At 41.6% G+C, this 19,544-nt stretch overlaps 1 protein-coding gene across 12 annotated transcripts in view; it reads right to left on the bottom strand.

The window, feature by feature from the left end:
- AIG1 (androgen induced 1) overlaps positions 1-19,544 on the bottom strand; it is a 257,056-nt gene that overhangs the window by 154,059 nt on the left and 83,453 nt on the right. The window lies entirely within an intron of this gene.

Genomic DNA, 19,544 nt, shown 5'->3' with positions numbered 1-19,544 from the left:
AACAAATGGCCCAAGGTCTTAACTTTCACCTTAGAATTTTTTTTAAGTGAATGGTTTTGTAAATAGTCTATAAATGTAGCATAGAAAAGAGAATGAACCATCTCAGATGGAGGTCTCAAAGTCTCTTCAGAGCTCTGTCTCTGAATAATAAATGCTACAGAATGATAAAATGCAGCATGAATATTAAGTAGGAACAATTTTATCTCATTTCTCGTAAGGCATCTATGCCCTGACATTTTATTAATGATATGTATTTTATTGCCACTTTTTATAAAACTCCCCATGTTTATAGCTCAAGGTTATAAACCAGAAGGGTTCCAAAGTTTATTTCCAAGTATGTCAGTTATCACACGGATAATCTTAGCCTGAAAAAGTTCACCCTTGAAATCCAGGATGTTATGAACATTTACTGTTTCATAAAACATACTGAATGATAATTACAATAGTAACTGTAGATAACACATGTAGTTTAATACCAGATTATGGTCCCTAGTTATTTATCTTGCTTTTGGGGCAACTGTGTTCATTCAATGGATAAAGGCACAAAAGGAAAAGAGAAAAAAAAAACATGTATTATTAGCTTAATGTTAATTATCATCACGAGCTTTTCAATTACAACAAATAATTTTTGAATTAACCACAATTTGGGTTTGTTCACTCCACCACTAACTTCATGTGTACTGAATATCAGGGTTCCCTGTCCTCAGATCTGGGTGAGCTCCACGCTTTATAGCTTTGTTACTTAAAGCGTGGTCCCTGGATCAGCAGCACCCACGCCACCTGAGAGCTTTTTAGCAGAATGCCAGGTCCCAGACTGATAGGTTCTGATCCTGGATTTTGATAAGATCCTGAGGTCATTCCTGTGCACATAAAAGTTTGAGATGTCCTGCTGTGCAAGGCTCTGCTCCAGCCACCTGGAACCTTCCTCTCTCCCCGTGGAGTGAGGCAATCCCAGGTCCACATGGCTGGTCTATCCAGAGCCTGCATGCCCCTCCTTTGCTAAACCACATCCTGGGAAGCCATGACCCTGGAATTTCCTGCCTGAATAGGCAGGAGTATGCCTCAGGGCCTGTGTGGGTCTCCTTCTTGAGTCTGACCCTGGAGGGAAGACTGCGCAATAAATGTGTGTACTCTTGACCAGAGATATGGTTAAGAGGTATTTGTTTCTGTAGGATGAGAACCAGAGTTTGACAACTGGCCTGGCGATCCACACACAGGCGCAAAATCATTTCAATCCTGGATGGAGTCATAGGTGGAAACCTCTTTACTTTTGCCACATAAGGTAACTTAATCAAGACAGTGACATCTCATCACAGTCACAAGGCCCCTCCCACACGCAAGGGGAGAGGACCCTACAGGCCCCTGTGTAGAAGGGAGCAGAATTTTGGGGCCATCTTAGAGAAATACTGGGCTGGAGGAAGCACAAGCTAGAATCAAGATTGCCGCGAGAAATATCAATAACCTCAGATATGCAGATGACACCACCCTTATGGCAGAAAGTGAAGAAGAACCAAAGAGCCTCTTGATGAAAGTGAAAGTGGAGAGTGAAAAAGTTGGCTTAAAGCTCAACATTCAGAAAACTAAGATCATGGCATCTGGTCTCATCACTTCATGGCAGATAGATGGGGAAACAGTGGAAACAGTGGCTGACTTTATTTTTCTGGGCTCCAAAATCACTGCAGACGGTGACTGCAGCCATGAAATTAAAAGACACTTACTCCTTGGAAGGAAAACCAACCTAGATAGCATATTAAAAAGCAGAGATATTACTTTGCCAACAAAGGTCCATCTAGTCAAGGCTATGCTTTTTCCAGTGGTCATGTATGGATGTGAGAGTTGGACAGTGAAGAAAGCTGAGAGCCGAAGAATTGATGCATTTGAGCTGTGGTGTTAGAGAAGACTCTTGAGAGTCCCTTGGACTGCAAGGAGATCCAACCAGTCCATCCTAAAGGAGATCAGTCCTGGGTGTTCATTGGAAGGACTGATGTTGAAGCTGAAACTCCAATACTTTGGCCACCTCATGCGAAGAGCTGACTCATTGGAAAAGACCCTGATGCTGGGAAAGATTGAGGGAAGGAGGAGAAGGGGATGACAGAGGATGAGATGGTTGGATGGCATCACCGACTCGATGGACATGGGGTTGGGTGGACTCAGGGAGTTGGTGATGGACAGGGAGGCCTGGCGTGCTGCGGTTCATGGGGTCACAAAGAGTAGGACACGACTGAGTGACTGAACTGAACTGAACTTAGATTCCTTTGATTTCCATTTGCTTTCTACTCTTCTTTTCCTAAATTGTTTTGGCTATTTTAAGTCCTTTGCTTTTTCATTTAATTTTTTAGAATCTCAGCTTGTGAATTCATACAAGAACATCATTCTCAAATTCTGACTAGAACTGTACTGAATCAATATATTCAATATGAAGAGAAATGATGACATCTTAACCATAATGAGTCTTCTAACCTATGAGCACAATTATGTCTCCATTTATTAAGATTTTTAATTTCTCACTGCTTGTAGTTCTGGGTGTACAGTTCTTGGACATATTTTGTTAAATCGATCACTAAGCATTTCATGTCTTTTCTGCTATTGTAGATAGCTTTAAACTTCTTTTTTACATTCTTTGTTGGTGGCATATTAAGAACACAAATAATTTTTGTATATTGACATGGTATCCTGCATCTTTTCAAAATTCACTTAGTAATTTGAGTAATTATGTTATAAATTATTTTCAGTTTTTATATGAACATGATCTGCAAATGACAGTTTTTTCTTCTTTCTTTACAATTTGTATGCCGTTTTACTTCTTTTTCTTTTCTTATTGTACAATGTTGACTAGAAGTGATGAAGACTGAGCATCTTTGCCTTCTTCTCTACTTAGGGAAAGTGTTCAGTTTTTCAACATTTCAGTTTGATATTAACTGCAAGTATTTCTTAGGTGTCTTTTATCAAGTTGAGGAAAATCTCTCCTAGTCCTAATTTATGCATGTAATGAATGAGTGATGAATTTTTTCAGATAACTTTGCTGCATATTTTCAGGCGACCATATGTATTTTTCTCTTTTATTCTGTTAATATGATGGATGATAGCAATTGATTTTTAATGTTAAATAAATCTTTAATTCCTGGTCATCATGTATGATCATTTTTATACATTACTGGATTTGACTTGCTGCTATTTCATCCATCTTTATTTTTTCCATCTTTATTCATAAAGTATATCGACCTCTAGTTTTTTTTCAATTTCTCATAATGTCATTTTTAAATTTTGGTTACAGGATAATCCTGGTCTCAAAACATAAAGTGGAAAAGTGTTCCCTCCTTTGTTTTGTGAAGGACTTTGTGCAAGATTGCTATTATTTCTCCCTTACCTATTTGATATACTTTCCCAGTGGCATCATCTGGGCTTGTAAGCTTTCTTGTGAGAAGATTTAATTGTGAATTAAATTTCTTTAACAGATACAGATTTTTCTGGTTTTCTCGTTTTTTCTTTAGTTATAGTCATTTGTGCCTTTTGTAGAATTTCTCTATTTCATCTAAAATCTGAACTTAAAAAGTTGCTCTTATAAATGCTGGAGAGGGTGTGGAGAAAAGGGAACCCTCTTACACTGTTGGTGGGAATGCAAACTAGTACAGCCACTATGGAGAACAGTGTGGAGATTCCTTAAAAAACTGGGAATAGAACTGCCATATGACCCAGCAATCCCACTGCTGGGCATATACACCGAGGAGACCAGAATTGAAAGAGACGCGTGTACCCCAATGTTCATCGCAGCACTGTTTACAATAGCCAGGACATGGAAGCAACCTAGATGTCCATCAGCCGACGAATGGATAAGGAAGCTGTGGTACATATACACAATGGAATATTACTCAGCCATTAAAAAAAATACATTTGAATCGGTTCTACTGAGATGGATGAAACTGGAGCCCATTATACAGAGTGAAGTAAGCCAGAAAGAAAAACAACAATACAGTATACTAATGCATATATATGGAATTTGAAAGATGGTAACGATAACCCTATATGCGAGACAGAATAAGAGACACAGACGCATGGAACAATTTTATGGACTCTGAGGGAGAAGGTGAGGGTGGGACGTTCTGGGAGAATGGCATTGAGACATGTGTATTGTCATATGTGAAACAGAGCACCATTCCATGTTCGATGCATGTGACAAGGGCTCAGGGCCGGGGCAATGGGATGATCCAGAAGGATGGGATGGGGAGGGAGGTGGGTGGGGGGTCCGGGAAGGGGAACACATGTAAACCCATGGCTGATTCATGTCAATGTATGGCAAAAACTATTACAATATTGTAAAGTAATTAGCCCCCAACTAAAATAAATAAATTTATTTAAAAAAAAAAAAAAAAAAAAGTTGCTCTTAATATTCTACTATGGAAATTAGCAAATGCTACAAATCCGATAGTTTATCTTCAGAGAGCCAGTTGTTAATGTTGGCCAGCACACCACTGCGGAGAGCTACTTTCCGTCACCAGGAATGATCATTAGTGGTGTCCCTATCACATATAAAGCACTGTGGGGTCAATATTTAATCATGCAATTTGGTCAATCTTCTGACCCCCACCATACATTGAGGGAATTATATGGGTTATTAAAAACAAAGTGACTTTTAAAAAAGGGTTTGTCCCCTTCCTTAGTGTAACACTAGAAGGTCAAGAGGTACAGCTAACTGAGTAACCAGCCTTTTAAATAATTCTTGAGATGAAAACACAGCACAGATGGTAGCTTCTTGGCTTCCTGCACTGACATCCTCTTGATGGTATGGTCATCAGCAAACCCAAAATAAGTTTGAACTCTACTAGCAGGGCATGGATATGAACAAAAATAGGTTCTCTTGGACAGGCTAAGTGATTCTGAAATGTCCTACGGTTGTGAAGCTCCTTCTCCAGCCAGGACCGGTGGCCAGCTCTTCCTCAGCACACACCTGCTGCTGCTGTGCTGCCAGGACCAGAATACTGTACTTGAACAGACAGTGGGAGAAGCACAGTCACTCTCCAGTCCTTCAAGCTTCCCAGACAGAATACTTGTGTTACAGTGGTTACTGAGACCTCATTTGAACCCCTCAGAAGGATTAGGAACCAACACAAAAGAAAACTGGATTCACGCTCTGTCTCTTTTTCGAAGGAGTCTCTCATATGGAGTCCAACAGAAGCTGAAGCGAATCAGTTTTAGTTCACTTCTAAGAAGTTTTACTGATCAGTGATCAACTAAAGCTGACTGGAGTTTAGTAACACCAATTAGAATGCCAAGGAAGTTGCTGACACATTTGCCCTGAAGGAGGAGAAAAAGTCACTGATCTTTAGATTGGTTCAAAAAGACCTTTTAGCATGATCTCAATTATCCACCGTTAAAGAAGGGAAGGAGGAACTAAACGAATGCATCTTTAAGTCTTCAGCTTCAACATGACATGAGCCTACGAAATTGCTTTCCCCCTTAAAACTAATCTATCAGTACTAAGACTTGACCTATTACTGACTGGAAAACATTTAGATTCTCTTTTGGGCTCAACTGCTCTGCTTCTGGGACTTCCCAGGTGGTAAAGAATCTGCCTGCCAAGCAAGAGATGAGGGTTTGATCTCTGGGTCGGGAAGATCCCCTGGAGAAGGAAATGGCAACCCACTCCAGTACTCTTGCCTGGGAAATCCCATGGACAGAGGAGCCTGGCAGGTTACAGTCCACGGGGTCACAAGAATCAGACACGACTGAGCAGCAGCAGCAGCAGCAGCTCTGCTTCTAGATTTCCTTTTCATGATTTTCTTTCCCATCGATTCTTTCCAAGGTGTTACTGTTGCTGAGAGGTAATAATTAGACATGCTTCTAGTTGTGATTTCTCTTTCCAAACACACACAGCCTGGGAGTAAATTGTGTGTTCCAGATGATAGCTGGCTTTATCCCTGATGGCCTCCAAGCAGAGAGTGAATGCCTCATTTTGACATGGCTCTTGTCTTCCTACTTCACACATCTAGGAGATCCTAGGTGCTCTTTTTTTGGCTGACTTCCCTCAGCCATACCTTTAACTTCAGCAATGCACAGTGAAGCATAAGCACTCTGAAATGTTGTAGCATCTTTTGTTTCAGTGTACAATGTGTTATGAGAACTCATTCCTAGAAGTGTGATAAAGAATTCCTCTACTGTAATGATGAGATTGTGAGTTACCTTATATACACATTTTTATGCTATATATTCTGCTCAGATTACTTTAAAACAAGAATCTCCATTTAGAGTTTGTAAAGCACATGTTGATGTTTTATCTTTTTCATGGCTTCCATCTTTTTTATAGAATTTATAATTTCTCCATATTTATCCACACTTAGACCTTAACTAATGGGCTTCCCAGGTGGTGCTAGTGGTAAAGAACCCACCTGCCAAGGCAGGAGACACAAGAGATGTGGTTGGATCCCTGTGTTGGGAAGATCCCCTGGAGGAGGACATGGCAACCCACTCCAGTATTCTTCCCAGAGAATCCCATGGACAGAGGCAGCCATCGGGCTGCAGTCTATGGGGTCACAGAGTCGTACACGACTGAAGCGACTTAGCACAGCAAAGCACACCAGCCTTAACTATCTTTTCTGACTGAGTAATTAATGAGAGAATAAAAAAACCCAGCTTCTACAAAATCTATGAGTTGATGCCTGCCTTGATCTCCAATCTTCATTTATACCATATTCTTTCTTGTTCCCTAAGCCAGCTGGCAATTTGATTGTTCCTAAAATTCATTATGCGTTTTCCTGCCTGAGAGCTGTAGCATTTTCCACTCTATACTAGGAATGTTCTTTCCCTGTTTTCATGTGGCTGGATTCTCTGTTCCATCAGCTTGAGGTAATCCAGCACCTCTGCATGGAAGCCTCACCACTGTTGCATTTATTTTTCTGTCAGAAACCCTGATAGAAAATAAGCTCCTTTGCTGCTGTTCAATTGTTCATTGTCGGGATCTTTTATGAGAAAGTGAAGTCTTAGGAAACATGTTTGTGGTTAAAAAAAAAAAAGAAAAAAATTGTTGACTAAATGAATAAAGGTGAGTTGCTGCTTGTATATATCAGACCACATCTTCCGGAGAAGCAAATACCCTTTTGTTCCTTCAATATTCTTCTTATTGATCTAAAATTTCTCTTCTATGTTATCCACAATTTTTGCCCTCCTGTTTGTGAAGAGATAAGTCTTTCTTTCCAAGGTTTTTCTTCTAGTCCATCTCTTCTCATATCTTCTATCCATTAGCTCCTCTTTACCTGTTTAAGTCTTCTATTATCTTGAAATAATCTTTCCCTGAACTTCAAGATCAAGATGGAAGACTAAAGGCTCTCTTTCTTGAAACCAACCAAGAATAAGAGGTACAAGAAACAAAGAGACCAACTGGGGAAGGAAACATCCCTAATCCAAACATCACTCTACTCAACAGGCTGCCAAGTATTAGGGAACTTGAACTGGGCCAGGAAGAGACTCTGATGTAAGAAACAAGATCGGAGGGCTCTGCGGTCCAGTGAGCAGAACAGAGAGATCCTACAGGTGGGCCACTGTACGAGACACGCAGTGACCTTTGCTGGGAACCGGAGGTCTGAGGTGCATGGGAGCCCTGGGAAAATGTTCAGGGGTCAGAGGTGATGATGTTCATTGTGGAAGTGGGCCAGCATGGCACCTCTGCAAGAAGCAGGATGTGGTCATGGGAGGTAAACAAGACAGGATCTGTAATAACCAGCCTGAATGGAGTGCTCCTGCTCACCTGATGAAGACCAAGCTTCCTATCACCATGCAGCAGGACTGTGAGCGATATGAGTCAAGAGAGAGAAATGACTCTAGCCCAGAAAGAAGCCATTCTCCAGGAGAGAGCAGTGGTGGGAAACAGAACAGAAATTCAAGCTGCCCTTTATAAGTTCCTTAGCCTGTCTCCAGTTCCAGCTTTTCATAAAAAGCTGGACAGGAAGGACAAAGAGATTTAAGGATGAGTAATCATCAAAAAAGAAAATAGCGTGAAACATAGTCATAGATACCACAATAAAGAGGAGAGAGATAAAACTGAATATGACCAAAATGTGGGAGGGGGCAACTGAACAATGCAAACCAAAAAAATGTATTAATTAATTTATGATCAAATAATTCTCCGTTTAAAAAAAGCAGTCAAAGATGAAAAATTTGGACTTAAAGAAGAGATGATAGAGCAAGAGGATAAAAGTGAATGATAGAATTATTGAAAGAAATAAAATATAAAAATTAAAACCACATAAAACTGAAAGTCGCATTATAAGCAGTAAAAGGAAAAACTGCCTTTGGTGTAGACAGTGGGGGTTTAGCTCTCTGCAGTCTAGTGGACTAGATACACCGAGAAACTTTCCTGCTGCAAAACGCTAGGTCCTAAATAAATTATGACAAATATACTTTCAAATATATTGCTGAGCGGACAAGAAAGGAAGGGAAATCACTAGGAGCCAAAAAACCCATGCAGACAAAAAAAGAATAGGGGAAAAACCTGAACAGCAGCAAACAGAGAAACTGAGACTGCCCCGGAGGCAAATGGCAACACTAAAATCTGAGTGTTCCCTGAACTGTGGCCACAGAGATGGATGACAATGGCCTTAGGCCCATGCAAATTTGTGGAGTGGGTCTTGAACCTGAAAGGCCTGGCCCACAGAGGGCCCATACCTTCTATGAAAGGATAGGCTACAGAAAGTGCCCTTCATCAGGGTTACATAAATTGTTTTCTATTTCTAACTGCTAAGATTGTTTTAATCACAAAGGCTTCATTTCATTGAATTTTATTCTGCACCGAGATCTTCCATTTGCCTCCTTTATCTTTGTATTCATGGAAGCTACATGCGGTAATTAAGCAAGTTTTGCAAAGTCAGAAAACAAATTTTATACTTATGTCAATTAACTGTAGTGGATACTGTAATACTTCTCCCAGATTCCCTCTTCAGGGCCTGTGCATCCACTCTGCAGATGTTGCGAATACCAGTTGCTGGCCACTGCCAGCTGCATCCCTCATTATAACTGCCCTCAGCTGAAGGGAAAGGTCTTGCCTAAGGCCATGCCCCTTTCCCAGGGGCAGTCTAAATCCAAGGACATAGAGACCCAGCCGCTTCGCTTCAATTTAAGGCAACTCTGAAGGGTCATCCCTGCTCTAGAGCTCCCAGGATGTCTGTTACAAGCTGTTCACAGGAAGGCCCATCTAAGATCATGCTATTCATGTATAAGTGCAATAGCCAGACATTTTCAAATATGAAAATATCTGTTGTAAATCAATCAACATACAGAAATGTACAAAAATACTTTGCAATCTCACCCTATGCTTTAGTCATTGCCAAAAGGACGGTTATATCCTTCAGGACTTTTTTCCAAGCATGTTAAATGCATTCCATACATTATTTTATAAAATTAGGTCATACTATACCTTGTCTTCTGCAATTTAATTTAAAAATATTTTAAAGAGATATCCCATTTTTCTGAAGCATCTCATAGTACCCCACTGTATGCTATGCACCATCATTTATGTAAGCACTAACTAATAAATGAGGCTTCCCTCATAGCTCAGTTGGTAAAGAATCCACCTGCAATGCAGGAGACCCCGGTTCGATTCCTGGGTTAGGAAGATCCACTGGAGAAGGGATAGGCTACCCACCCCAGTATTCTTGGGCTTCCCTTGTGGCTCAGCTGGTCAAGAATCCTCCTGCAATGCAAGAGACCTGGGTTTGATCCCTGGGTTGGGAAGATCCCCTGGAGAATGGAAAGGCTACCCACTCCCGTATTCTGGACTAGAGAATTTACAGTCCATGGGGTTGCAAAGAGTTGGACATGACTGAGCAACTTTCACTTTCAATTTCAACTAATAATATGTGCATTCATTCCAATTATCACAATTTTGAATAATGTTGCAATAGACATGTTATGTGTATGGTTCTCGCACCTATATAAGAACCTCAGGGGAATAAATGACTAGACATGAAGCTCTTGGATCCGAGGTCACCACGTGTCTGTCGAGCTGGCTTTCACAAAGGCTCCTGAGTCATTCTCCACTCTCAGGACCCTCGATCTTTACTCCAGATCCAGGCCACCATGTACCTCTCCTGGACTATTGTGGTTGCCTTTTGTCTTGAGCCACCGGCTTCAGTGTCCTCTTAACCCTATCTCTGCTTTATTGTGATCTCAGAATGTTTAAGCTATAAAACCATTTAGAATTTCCCAGTTTAAAACTTCCAATGGCTCCCCCTTGCTTCCAGGATAAAATAAAAACTCCCTCTGTGATTGGGCCACAAATTCTCCTTGCAGTCTCTTTCCAGCTTCTTACAGAAACCCAATTACCACACTACGTGTTGTTTTACAAACCCACCACACACCTCCAAGTAGCCATTCCCCTGTGCTTTTTATAACCATAGCTTAAAATTCATTACAATTTTATTTTTCAAAATTCAAGCTCAATCAGTGTTACTCTCCTTGTGCAGTTGTTTCCTGCACAGAGTAGGAACTCAATGAATATTTGGTGAGTAAACACTTTTGGTTAATTACTCTGGAAAAAGGAAGAGAAAAATGGATCAGAAGTGGAGAAAAATTGCCAAAAATCCTGGATCTGACACGACATATGAGTGATACTACAGAGCAGCATGAAACAAGTTGGAAGAATCAGTCTTCCCTTCAAAGTTAATAAGCGCATTCATGGAACTTCAAGCATCTCAACAAGGTTGATGTGACTGGTACACCTTCCTTCTGGCAAATTCACATCCAAAGGCTAGAGAAGCAGTACTGATTTAGAATATTTGCTGGTCCTAACTGATACTTGGGTATTGTCTTGTCCCATGGAGCCATGCTACCTTCCATACTCAATGTTTAGTTGACAGGCTCTCTTACTCTTATGTCATCTTTGAGATGCATACTTTTCCCTACAACACCAGCTTGTGGGGCTGGGGCCCTAAGACCTAGAGTCTCCAGACGCTCTGTCCAGGGTCATGCCCTGTATAATCCCTGTGCCTACAGGCTGCAATAGCACCAGTCACATGGTTCCCTTGTTCTAGCTCTTCCCAGAGTCTCAAGCATCTCTGCCTGGCCTGTTTGAAACAAGGAAATAATAGTTTTTTAAATTAAAGTTTGCTTTTCTCTCCCACCAACAGTATCCAAATCGCCTGGGGTTGGCCCCTATTGGTGGCAGTCTTCTTTTGTGAAGAGTGATGTTTGAAGGCTTATTGTTACATTAGGTTGAGAGCGTCCTAGAGATGGTGAGCCTGGCAGGAAGGTGGTGTGCACTGTGAGAGGGTAGGGCACAGAGAAAAGGGGGCTCTGTGAGCAGGAACTCTGTATGCCCCACTGTTTGGTCATCTGCCAACCTTACAGAAATAGGGACAAAACACAGATCACCTTATAACTGTGAAATCAAATCAGAAGTTAAAAATCTTCCCATAAAGAGTATGAAACAGACACAGATGGATTACTAATGGTCTCCAGGCTCACGCTCTTTTGATATCTCGTTACCTTATGCCTTACACAGGTGAGGTGACTCCAGAAGGTGGGTCACTTTAGAATTCTAATAACTAGTCCTCCTTTACGGGTTCAAAGTTGTAAATTGATCCATTTTAAACTGAATTCCACACCTAAATAAACTGAGCAAGGGTTCTCTTACTCTCTGTCAGGAACCTCACACAAGACTACCTTACTATGTTAGAAAACCACTGCCAGTAAATTAGCATTGATATGAGTTTCTTTCTTGAAAAACAATTTGGACTTTTTGTCATAAAATCCAACTCTTGCCATCTATTTCTTTTTAATAAAAGGGGACTATAGTCTAGTTATTTAATATGATTATATGAAAATGAATATTCACAGAATAGCTATAAGTACATAAGAGAGACATCCAGCTAATTGCAACTTGAATTTAAAGTTCCACCTGAGCATAAAGAAAAATCTAAAATAATCTAATTGAATGAAAGTTAATTATGTAAGTAATCAGTGTATCCTTTTGTAGAAGCATCCTAAGTTAGGTGGCTATGCGTCAATGATTACCTATATTCAGTGCCTCGGGTATAGTATCAGAATAGCCTGACCAGAGCACTACTGTAACAGTGGAAGACAAAGCCTGAACAAACAGATCAAAGATTCCCAAGAAGGATTTGTTAACAGGAGCAAACTGGTCATCATAGTGGTTAGGCTTATGGGTATTAAAGAATAAGAATTGTCTTCACAGGGCACCCACAGCCAGTGCTCTTGGACAGTCCACATAGAGTGGAAAGGGAGATGAGAGGCAGGTTAAGGATTAAGGGGACACATATATACCTGTGGCCGATTCACACTGATGTATGGCAAACCATCACAATACTGTAAAGTAATTTTCCTCCAATTAAAATAAATTAATTAACTAGAAAAAACTAAGTTAAAAAAAAGACTCGTCTTCAACTCTCTATAGAGGAGGGGGTCCTCTGGCCACCCAGGGCAGCATTCCAGTCTACCTCACAAGCCAATCCTTGGGATACAAAAGGATGGCTCAGATCACAGTAATTTGACTACCCACCACTATCATCATCCAGTTCTCCCCTGTGCCTTGATTTTGAGTTTGCCCAGGATTCTTCCGGCTACTCTTTGTTGTGTTCAAAGTTGTTCTGCCCCTAGGAAAAGCTTACAGAGACTCCAGTTGGCCTGACAACCTTTTTGTAAGTATAAATGACTTAATTACCTTTCTGAGCTACACTTCAGTCTATATTCATTTAGTCTGCATGAGTTCATTTACTGAGAGAAGAATTCCTGTAAAACAGACTCACAGAATTGAGTGTCTGGGTCTTTGGTCCCTGGCTATAACAGTATTTGAGTACTGTCCCAGCTGGGACACCCACAGATGGCCACTCACTGCCTTTGAATTGCTATAGAGATAAGAGAGGAAGGAAGCTACGGTTTTCTGTGTTTTATTTTAGATTTATGCATGAACAATGAAAACATGCAGTAAGTTCTATCCACAGTTTGCCATGGGAAAAGACCCTTTGCAGAGGTTGGTGTGTTTGTCTTTTAGTATCATAACAACATGCTGATGTTCCTTCTTTTTCCTGCTATGAACAATTTACCCATTAAATTCAGAGCATAACTATCCTAAATGAGAATACATCTGCAAATGAGAACACATGTGTAGTTTTCCTATTACAAAAGTAACAAATGCTTGTTGTGGCCAGTTGCATGGATTTTCGTTTTCACCTCTAAATCATTCTGGGATGATCTATGCTGTTTAAACAAAGAGGAAGGAATCAAAAACCAAATCATCTTTGGAACCAAAATGGCTCAAAGATGCTTGCATGCAGCCAGAGCGTCAGCAATCTGTCTGCCTGACAGCACTTCAGGAGTTTTTTCCTTGGCATTTGGTCTACCTGAACTCCCTGTCATCTGCTAAAGCCCCCCTCTAGAACAGCTGACCAATTACGGAGTTTTCTTTTGGTTCAAGAACCCTTCTCGTCAATTAAGAACCAGGAGGTTCTACTAAACTAATTACTTTGAGGATCAGCATCTCAGGAAGGTGCCAAGACTGGGGAAAAACATCTGTTTTGATGCTGATCTGCTCACAGAGCAAAGAGACCCAAAGAAAATGTACTTCGTATGGATGATCCCCCAGCCTCAGAGCTTTCTTTCTTTCCCCTCCTTACTGCCATTTTTGCTTGAGACTCTTCAAGCACAGAGCATCAAACATTTCTGACCGGATCCAATATGACAGGCATTATTCTCTAGACAGATGGGGAAACAGTGGAAACAGTGTCAGACTTTAATTTTGGGGGCTCCAAAATCACTGCTGATGGTGATTGCAGCCATGAAAGTAAAAGACGCTTACTCCTTGGAAGGAAGGTTATGGCCAACCTAGATAGCATATTTAAAAGCAGAGACATTACTTTGCCAACAAAAGTACATCTAGTCAAGGCTATGGTTTTTCCAGTGGTCATGTATGGATGTGAGAGTTGGACGGTGAAGAAAGCTGAGCGCCGAAGAATTGATGCTTTTGAACTGTGGTGTTGGAGAAGACTCTTGAGAGTCCCTTGGACTGCAAGGAGATCCAATCAATCCATCCTAAAAGAGATCAATCCTGGGTGTTCATTGGAAGGTCTGATGTTGAGGCTGAAACTCCAATACTTTGGCCACCTCATGCGAAGGGTTGACTCATTGGAAAAGACCCTAATGCTGGGTAGGATTGGGGGCGGGAGGAGAAGGGGACGACAGAGGATGAGATGGTTGGATGGCATAACCGACTCGATGGACATGGGTTTGGGTAGACTCCGGGAGTTGGTGATGGACAGAGAGGCCTGGCGTGCTGCAATTCATGGGGTCGCAAAGAGTCGGACACGACTGAGCGACTGAACTGAACTGATTCTCTAGACGGGACTGAGCAAAACAAGAAGAGGCTCTGAAGGTCAGCATGGCAGCAGCTTCCCCTCCTCGATGCTCCAGTCCTCTTGCCGGCATCCCAGTCTGTAGGGATGAGGGCGCAGCAACCTTCTATTGCCTCTTGTTTTTATGAGACCCCCTAATAGAGTAATGGCTTCCCAGGTGGCTCAGTGGTAAAGATTCTGCCTAACAATGCAAAAGACACAAGAGACGCAGGTTCAGTTCCTGGGTGGGGAAGATCCCCCGGAGTAGGAAATGGCAACCCACTCTAGTGTTCTTGCCTGGAGAATCCCATGGACAGAGGAGCCTGGCAAGCTACAGTCCAGGGGGTTGCAAAGAGTTGAACATGACTGAGCCCGCAATGCATTTATGCACTAACAGAGTAAGTGAAATCATGTGAGAGCATTTAACATACTATCTGGTGTATAGCACTCAATAAATGTTAACTGAATTTGCCAGAAGATCTAGTTTCTCCCCATTTTCCTGGCTTGCCTCATTTTTTTCAAGAGAAAGTACATAAGTAAGTTGCTCTGTGTACCCTGCAGCATAACACAGAAGAAGCAGATTTCACCAAAAACTCTTGATGAAGCAGAACAGAATGGCTCTTAGGAATCCTTAGTAAAATATTTCACTGGGTAGGCACGGTTGATTTGTTAGGCTACCCATGCAGAGTGTATTGGATCATTTCTTCTCAAAAATATTTCTTTTGCAATTGTGTACCTCTGAACTATGCCTTCTTAGAAACCCAGAGATGGTTTACAGATGATACTAGATACATTTAATAGTCTTTTTTTTTAAATGTAGCTAATTCTACTGACAAAAACTTATTTTCATATATTAAAAACAAGCATATTGGGTAAAATACATGGTGGCTTAAATCTGGGTCCAATTGTTGAAACAAGAAGACAAGGCAGGAAGATGATCTTTCCTTGCCAAAATTTGTACTTTATAAATTAGCCCATAAAACTGCATGAAACCACTGGCTCTATGGTGCCAACAAAATAATATATCACAGAGAAACAATAATAAGCACAAATGAACAGGCTTTTGTTAAACAGCCTCAAGGAAAAAGATAAACACTGACTTCTGAGCCACATAATGCCTAAGTCCGTTACTCATTTTTGATGTATTATTCCAAATGAGAAACTGTGGCCAGCTTGGAGTTCATGTATATAGCTGAAAGTGTCTATCAGGTGAATGATAAAAAGCAAGATTGGGTCTGGTTTGTCAAAAAAAATTAGGGTACTTGCGAAAAGCTTCATGGTCAGAGTGCTTGCGTTCAAGCCCAGATCGCACCATTTCCTAGCAATGAACCTCAGGCAAGGGACCTCGGAAATGGGAAGCTGTACAACATCCCCAGCAACTTGACAGCTGGAAACAAAAAAGAAAGGTGCCAGCAAATGTCTCCGAGTGTGGGGCAACTTCTTTAGAACTCTAAGGTAATTTGGGAGGGAAAGGGGTACAGGTAGAATTTTTTTTTTAACTTAATGGAAATGATTTTTGGTGCTTTCCAGGTGGAGCTAGTGGTAAAGAACCTGCCTGCCAAAGCAGGAGACATAAGAGAAATGGGTTTGATTCCTGGGTTAAGAAGATACCATGGAGGAGAAAATGGCATCTCACTCCAATATTGTTGCCTGGAAAATCTCATGGACAGAGGAGCCTGGTGGGTTACAGTCCATGGGGCCAAAAGAGTCAGACATGACTGAGTGACTGAGTATGAGAGCACAGCACAGAAAATGATTTTACTGTAATGATTATATGCTTATTTCAATTTTCAGTAGAGAAATATAACCAGCATGTCAATTCCCATCACAGATATTATGGTTAGGACAAAGCTAACCCTGAGTATTTAAAGCATTTTTTAATGCAAGTTGGTTAAAACTAAACAATGCAGGTCCCAGTTGAGAAGTTGGTTCATAAGTGATGGAGGTAGGGGAATGCCAGGTTAGGGGCTGCCACCTACCTGACAGTGCTTTGGGCTTTCAGTGGGGGCTTGGGACCCTCAAGGATTCAGGGAGGTAGACGTGCAGGGACTAGAGAGCGAGAGTATCAGGAGCAGCATGGGAACCTGAAGGATGCTCTCTGCCCCTTGGACCACTCTTCCTTGTCTGCCGTCTGATTCCCCCCCAACCAGCCTGGACTGCAGGTGTGATTCAGCACAGCCCAGGATATGGCCATAGGAAGTGGTGGACCAGTCAGACAAACATGTTACCATATCAGTGATTCTAGGGACTGTCTTCTTTTGTTGACTCCGTGCTAATTTCGACAGCAATCGCCTGGGCGTGAGCACTCGTGTTATTTTCTGGGTATGGGAGCACTGAGGCTGTTTCTGTTAAGTTATTTGTGTTTGTAGGAAGGCAGTCATTCTAATTCTGTAGTTGATTGTGAAGGTGAAGAAAGGGGAGGGGCCCTTCTTAGGATTGTGAGGTGAGGTGATAAAAACGGGCACAGAAAACTCTTCTCCACACGTGCCTTCCAACCTGGCACACCACTAATCTATGCTTAGGATTCTTTCCTATTTTGCATCCCTCCCCAGCCTTCCCTTGGTAAACAACGGACACAGTTGTAGGAGCCCAGAGAAGCAGAAGAGCAGACGGGATGGAAAGGCCTTTTCTGGTTCCCTTTGGGACACAGCTCCCTTCATTTTCCTCATGTTGCACCAAACTTTTGGGGCCACCACAGCCCAAACTCCTGGTACATGTTGGTCCTTATGGGTAAATGAAGCACAGACCTAAGCAACAGGGTAAAGGGACATTACGAAGAGGGAAACTTCTTGGAAAACTTTCTTCCTAAGTGGTTAGCAGACAGAGGGCAGGGCCACCTGTGAACTGTGGCTACACATAATCTCTCCCCTCACTATCTCTCATCTTCCTACCTTCCTACCTGTGTCTCCAGGACACATCCCCCCAAAGCCAGAATCATGCCTCTACTTTTGTTCCCAGGTAAGTTTGAAAAAGGCAGGATGAATGAAAGTCCTGTCTGGGACTGGCTCTTGGTGGCAAAATAAGCAAATCATTAGCATGGTAACTGCACAAGGAAAAGTTAATACATTTTGTGTAGGTGGAAAGTCTACTAGCTCCTTCCTTGGGGGGAAATGTTCCTTTCCATATTGGCTGATTTAACCCAGCACATTTTGATCCAGCTAAAACAGGTAAGAGTTACCTCAAAACGCCCACAGGGGCCGTGTAGTAATTTCAGGAACACCCACACAGCAAATTGTTGTTTCTTTTTCTACAAACAAGGAGATGGTTCCGAGGCAGAGGATGACAGGGAAGGGTTAAAAGAGAAACTGAACTAGAGGGATAGGGAGGGAGGGAAATATGCAGAGAAGGAAGACCAAAAAATGAAAGTGTTCCTTTTTTCTTTCCTTAAAAAAAAGAAAAATCAACAAATAATACTGCATCTTGTTCTTGTATGTAGGGTAGCTCCTCTCGGCCGCCACCCCAACCTTGGAGGTGGGGTAGTTCCTCTCGGCCGCTCCTGCACCGTCGCAGCCCCTTGGACTACAAGGAGATCCAACCAGTCCATCCTAAAGCAGATCAGTCCTGGGTGTTCCTTGGAAGGACTGATGTTGAAGCTGAAACTCCCAATACTTTGGCCACCTCATGCGAAGAGCTGACTCATTGGAAAAGACCCTGATGCTGGGAAAGATTGAGGGCAGGAGGAGACGGGGACGACAGAAGATGAGATGGTTGGATGGCATCACCAACTCAATGGACATGGGTTTGCGTAGACTCCAGGAGTTGGTGATAGACAGGGAGGCCTGGCGTGCTGTGGTTCATGGGGTTGCAAAGAGTCGGACACGACTGAGCGACTGAACTGAACTGAATTGAACTGAACTTGTTCTTGGTCTCCCAAACAAGGGTATACAAAAGATCCTGGTTTGTGGGGGGGAGGCGTCATATTTTTGAGAACAGGAATCATACACATTATTAGTGTTACTGAATTACCATTAATTATGTTAATTATTGGGCTTCCCTGCTGGCTCAGATGGTAAAGAATCTGTCTGCAATGCAGGAGACCTGGGTTCGATCCCTATGTCGGGAAGATCCCCTGGAGAAGGAAATGGCAACCCACTCCAGTATTCTTGCCTAGAGAATTACATGGACAGAGGAGCCTGGCAGGCCACAGTCAATCGGGTCACAAAGAGTCGGACACAGCTGAGCGACTAACACAATCAATGTTAATTATTAACAGTATAATTAACTAACAAACAATTAATTAACAATTCTACTTTTTCTCGATCATATATTTCAAATTTATATCTTGCTTATGGATATAAATATGGGAAAAAGATATCTTCATTTTCTGAGATACATCTGTGGCCCTTTTGCCTAGAGAGAGTGGGAACTCTGTGAGATGGTCTAGAGAACATGATAATTCTCTATAATTTCTAGGGAACTATTATTACTTTATAATTTATTTTTAATTGGAGGATAATTGCTTTACAATGCTGTATTGGTTTCTGCCATACAACAACGTGAATCGGCCTTAAGAATACACATGTCCCCTCCCTCTTGAACCTCTCTCCCAACCTCCACTCCATCCCATCCCTCTAGGTTGTCACAGAGTACCAGGCTGAGCTCCCTGTGTTATAGAGCAACTTCCCATTAGCTATTATTAGAGGCAGATTTTACTCATTGAACTTGGTATCTACATATTTGAGTTGCTGGACTAAAGCAGGGCTACCTGTGACAAATTTCGTATGGACTTTCAGAAAATGAACATAAGCCATTTAGTCAATCGTATAACATATGTGATTTTCTTTGAGAAGAATTTCAAATGTCAGATTTAGATAGCTGTTCATGATAATACTGCTGAGACTGCACCAAAAAAAAAGGTATTGGCAGAGACTGAATGGAAAAAAATCTGCCTTTCTTGGCTCAGAAAATATCCATGATTAGTTGCATTGGTTTTACAGTATCTATTTTTATATCAACACAGATAAACAATAAATTACCTGAAATTCTATTAGTTTTTACTTACTTTACATTGCAGTTATTAGCCTCAACAATTGTTATTTATATTTCTTGAAACTAGCGATTTTGTTTGGGCAGCAGTGTGCCTGACCCATAAGGCACATTAAGATAAATCATAAACAATTTAAGCCCTCATAGTGACCTCATTCCCTGCTTCTCCTACTTGCTTTCCCAGCATTCCATGCAGCTGGCTCTAGCCACGTGAGAGTTGTCACC

Source organism: Giraffa tippelskirchi, chromosome 9, assembly GCF_054371585.1.
Source record: "Giraffa tippelskirchi isolate mGirTip1 chromosome 9, T2T-mGirTip1v1.2.pri, whole genome shotgun sequence".
NCBI classification, from domain to species: Eukaryota; Metazoa; Chordata; class Mammalia; order Artiodactyla; family Giraffidae; genus Giraffa; species Giraffa tippelskirchi.
Note: the sequence above shows the minus strand (reverse complement) of the source record. Positions and strands in the feature narration are given on the sequence as shown.